General features: G+C 31.2%; 1 long non-coding RNA gene across 2 annotated transcripts; it reads right to left on the minus strand.

Annotated features, from left to right (window-relative positions):
• Positions 1-1496: 1496 nt before the first annotated feature.
• Positions 1497-4168, minus strand: LOC141385858 (uncharacterized). 2 transcript variants are annotated; one of them, XR_012406969.1, is made up of 5 exons: positions 4124-4168; positions 2394-2528; positions 2112-2269; positions 1904-1999; positions 1497-1732 (listed from the first exon to the last, which is right to left on the minus strand). It is a non-coding gene; the product is annotated as an uncharacterized lncRNA (long non-coding RNA). The 2 variants fall into 2 exon arrangements; XR_012406968.1 differs by lacking the exon at positions 4124-4168 and adding an exon at positions 3490-3788.
• Positions 4169-5348: the final 1180 nt, after the last annotated feature.

Raw genomic sequence — 5348 nt, forward strand, 5'->3', positions numbered from 1 at the left:
CTGATGAAGTTTGACATTTTCCCTGAGACACACTTCAGAAAATCAACAATACCCCATGGAGAGATCCTAACAAAGGCCTGTAACTTCTTAAAAGGACTTTGTCATCAGTGGGTTTTGGCCTGAAAACCACTTCATAGAAGAGATGGGGAGAAATTTGTCCTAGAAAGTGAGATCCACAGGGCCTGATCCAATTCAAATAACTGCATCACGCAAACTAATTAATTTCCACTGGGTTTTACGTTTCATGAGGACTCTGCATAGGAATATATTTTAAATCTTCTTTTTCCTTCAAAACTCTTACAAAAAACATTGAGCATCTTTACATTTAAAAATATACATTGTAATTTAAAGTTTTACAATTTTTGTGTGATTAACGATCACAGCATAACTTAAGAAATATTAATTAACTGAATACTTGTCATATGACTACACTGTAATCCCGAATAAGTTGACAAAACTCAAAAAATTTGAGGTAATCAGTTACGTCAAATTTTTTAAGTTATGAAATTATCTATTTTAAGTAAACAGAAGCATTAAGTTTTGAGTTTGTTGTACTCATGCAAGACACTTCACCTAACTTAAAATACCCAAGTTACTCAGCTTATACGTTTTAATTGCAATTAACTTAATTGTTTTAATTTTTCCAAACTTTAAATACTTAGTCACCCAGCTCATACATTTTAATACCAATTAACTTAATTGTTTTAATTTTTCCAAACTTTAAATACTTAGTCACCCAGCTCATACATTTTAATACCAATTAACTTAATTGCTTTAATTTCTTTCAACTTTAAATACTTAAATCACCCAGCTCATACATTTTGATAGCATTTTTTAAAATTAACTTCTCCATCGTCAGTTTCACAAATAAAATAAGGCATTCGTTAAAAAAATAATAAGTGCACATTCTGTGAAGTGACTCGTTTAGTGTAAACTACACAGAAACTGTATATATATATATATATATATATATATATATATATATATATATATATATATATATATATATATATATATATCTATATCGTTGAAGTCAGAATTATTCGCCCCCATTTATTTTTTCCCCCAATTTCTGTTTGACGGAGAGCATATATATATATATTCAGTCTTGGTTGAACTATGATTCTGTCATTTACTTATTCCAAACCTGTTTAAGTTTCTTTCTTCTGTTGAACACTTAAAAGGTTATTTTTGACCAAAAAAAAAAGCTGAGACCTGTAACCACCAATTTCCACAGTATTTGTTTTCCTATTAGAAAGTCAGTGGTTACAGGTTGTCAGCTTTACTTAACTTTTGTGTTCAACAGAAACAAGAAATTCAAGCAGGTTTGGGACAAGTGAAGAGTTAGTAAATGACAGAATTTTACATTTGGACAAACTATCCCTATATATAATAAAATGCACCCTTACGAATTAAAGGTAAATAAATGTTTTGAAGTTACTACCCCAGAGACAGTCTTTATTAAGTAAAAAAAAAAAAAACAATCAACTCATTCTTTAAGGTTTCCATGCTACGAGACTTTTTATTTTCCATCATCCATGCCAAGCAAAACTTTTTGCACAAGTTCAAAGTCCTTTACTATATATTATGTGAAGAACATACATTAATCCATACAAGACAAGAAAGGTCTGGAAGTGTGCTGTGGGTGGTGTCCAATTCATTCTTCAGGACAACAGAGACCCTCAGTGAATGCAGGGCCAATAAAGCATCTTCAGTCAGCAGGATTATCAATCTAAAAATATAATTCAAGGATATTAATGTAAGGACAGTATCAAAATGACTGAGCCAATATTATATGATTCATCAACTATCCGTGATTACAAATATGTTAAGTAAAAGTTTTCAAAACTTTCATCTTTTTATTAAACATGCCTAATTGTGAAAAGAATGAATGAAGTCTTACCAGGGTGTTCCTAAAGAATCTTAAGTCACGCTCACGCAGCAAGACCAAAAGACCTCTGATAAGAGTAGTCCGTCATGAACTGACATCATGCAGTTCCTGGAAATCAAGTATAATAAATGATGAATAAATGATTTTAAATCAATTAAAAAAAAAAAAAAAATTCAAATTATATTTTAATGTATACTTTAACACGTGACCCCAAACATACCTGCTCATCATAAGCCTTTAAAAGATTAGCCAGGGTATCTGCTGTCTTGCCAGTTTTGGATGCTGTTTGCCTTGAAATTGTCATCAAATGAAATATGTGGTGGTCCAGTTGTGCAAAGAATTTGTGGGGAAAATTCTCATTTGTAACATGTTGGTACTCTGCAAACAGCAAAAAGAAACAAGAGAGAATTTCATAAAACAAACCCACACCACAAAATATACAATTCTAGAAAAAAAATTATTAATATTATTATTATGTTTCATTTACTTATCTATTTTTTACCTCAGATAAAAAAATCAGGTGTTGATCAGATGTTGAAAGCAGGATCTTCATGTTGTAAACTGAACTCAAGGTCTAGCTGAAGTTTCACTTTCCTTGTAGTTCCTATCTGTAGTCAGCAACACCCGACCTTCAATTCTGTAAGTACACAAAGTCACAGTGTCATTTAGCTGAGAGTGGAAGTAGTACAATTGCATGATGTCTAACGTTAACCTCCAAAACGGTTAGCAATAGAGCTGATTATCATGTTAGTTGCTTTGATTTGATGAACACAGATTTAATTTAAACAGTATTGAAATTTCTAAAACTGAATAGGACGACAAAGAAATTTAAGGCCTGATTTTAAAAGCTAGAAATAACAAAACTTACCTTATTGTCTAATGATGTAAAAATATATAGACTAAAATATTTATATTTTTAAGATATAAATATATTTTAAGCTACAAAATTTGATCATCAGAAAACTATGTCTTGTTTACCACGTCTTGAATATTTTGTTTTGTTATTATTTTATTTAATAACATAATTTTGTATTAATGTGTTATAGATATGCATACTTTGTTTTTTAGGCTGTTTATATTCTCTCCAGAGTAAACATTTTAAAAAATAGATTGAAAAAAAAAAAAAAAACTTTTATCATACCTTTAAAATACATTTGACCTAAATGACATTTAAACTCATTTAACTGATCGCATTAATCAGGTAATCATTGATATGCAGAGATGTCGTCTTAAGCGCGAGGAAATATTAAGTGTTGATCAGTGCTGGTGATTGAGGTAAAGTTAGTTTTATATTTACACATTCAGACTTTCTCCTTAATAATATAATTTCAGAAATGTAATTTTTGCATATTCTTAATGGTGAAATCATATTAGCAGCCAATGACTTTCAAAGTACAACATTGTTCAGTCAAAAAAAATAGTGCATTTAGTGTAATGTTGTTTTCATGTCATACTTGCATGTGATTTCAGAACGAATAGACAAAGTACCATGGTAAACAATTTATGGAGCGAGTCACAAGTTGTTACTAAATGAATGTATGAATATAAAACCAACTTTATCTCAATGTGGTAGTGTAAATTGAAGCTCTGCTCTGTACCTGCTTAGGTGAGGAGCGCAGCTTAAATGTTCTCCGTCAGGCTATCCTCATACATGGATCAGCAAGCAACAAGCTGCGTGTGACAGAGTTAAGTTTTGAGACTACGTTTTTGCGCGTCATCAGAAAATACCGTTAAGTGTTTAGGCGGAGATCATTTGAGTTATGATTAACGTTATGTTTCTTGCGCCTTTCGTTTCCGAAGTGCCTACAGATCGCGAAGATAATACCACATTCACACACTGGATGGAGTTCAGCGCAGCGCCATGACATGCGGTTGTGAGAGCGCGCGTCTCCATGACAACTTCAGCACAGGCTGAGAAAAGGCATACTCGCGCCAAGATTTAAATTTTTTTGAAAAATGTAATCTGCCGATTTTAAATATTTTTGTCTTTATCACACTCTGTTAAAATTCAGAGTTAACACGTAACAACTAACGCTAACGTTGCACTGATTCTAACTTTTTAAACAGCAATGTTAACGTTAGTTAGCAACAAGTGAGGCTAAACATGTTTTCTGTAATGTACGACATGTAAACGCACCCTGATTAACTGTACATTACATTGAACTGTTACTGTGATTATATTAATTAAAACATACATTTAATATTTCTTGGATTTGTAAATATTTTACTTACTGTAGTGTGAAGCGAGGCCGATCCGCCATCTTGAAAAAAACGAATGAAGCATGAGCACGTACGTGAACCTGGATGACGTCAGACGCAAAATCACTGGGCTGACAGATTTTGAGTTAATGAAACTTTAAAGAGACATTTTGTATAAATTAAACCCAGCAGAATTGTTCACCTTACTTGAAAGATTAAATTTTTTCAAACTCAAAAATAAGAAAAAGTTCTAAATACTCATCAAGGTTAATTAAGATAAACGAATTTTAATGATTTAAGTTAATAGTACTCAATTCAATTAATTAGTTACAGCATTAGGGTTTACAGTGTACTACAAAATAGGTGTGTTAAATTATAAATGAAAAAAACAACTTTATATTATTTTTTTTAGGAAAAAATTAGTTTGACGTTTCTTAAATTTGATGTATTAGCTTAGATGTAGAACTTATTTTTATACCGATACTATCTGATGATTTAAAGTGCTTTCTCACTTGTATGTAGCTTTGGATATACTGTAAGTGCCTAAATCACTAAATGTGTAAATTTTATTGTTGTTGTAAACAGTTTGACTATGCTGAGTTTATGCCTATAACAATAAAACAAGTTACTAATGGTGTTTAATAAATTAAGTTAAAATATGAATATTAATAATTCATAATAACAAGTTATTATTTAATTATGAAAATTAGGATTGACCTTTTTGTGAATAGTAGCCAAACTAAAATGACATTAAGCTGAACTGCTCATCTTTTGGAGCCTACCATTTAATTCAAGACTTATGTATAAAGATAAAAAAAAAAAAAAAAAAATCTTATCCTGAGACAGTAAAACCTTAAAGAAGTCATTATATGGATAATCCTAATGAAACATCTACAATTGTCACTAACTCTCCTGTGTAAATCTCAAGTTATTCTACCACTTACTCCATCAAATCTCGTTTTTTTTTTTTTTTAACTGGGAGAATAGTAGTCACAATTCTTAAAGATAAATCACTTAATATGCTTCAAAAAAGTGTGTTTACTGCTACTGCTGATAAAGATGTTGAGTGGACCATCAAACTCAGACATTTTTTCTGCATGTGGATGTAAAGAAACGGTGCCCCCAAAAACTTCCTTAAGATCAAAAATGTATGGTTGAAGTTTATATTTAATGATGTGCTTGTGAACTGAAAGACAAGGGGTGCGTCTCAATCAGCTCCCTTCTTTAGTATTCAGGGCACTGATCAGGGAGTCTGCCA

Source organism: Danio rerio, chromosome 5 (genome assembly GCF_049306965.1).
Source record: "Danio rerio strain Tuebingen ecotype United States chromosome 5, GRCz12tu, whole genome shotgun sequence".
NCBI lineage: Eukaryota > Metazoa > Chordata > Actinopteri > Cypriniformes > Danionidae > Danio > Danio rerio.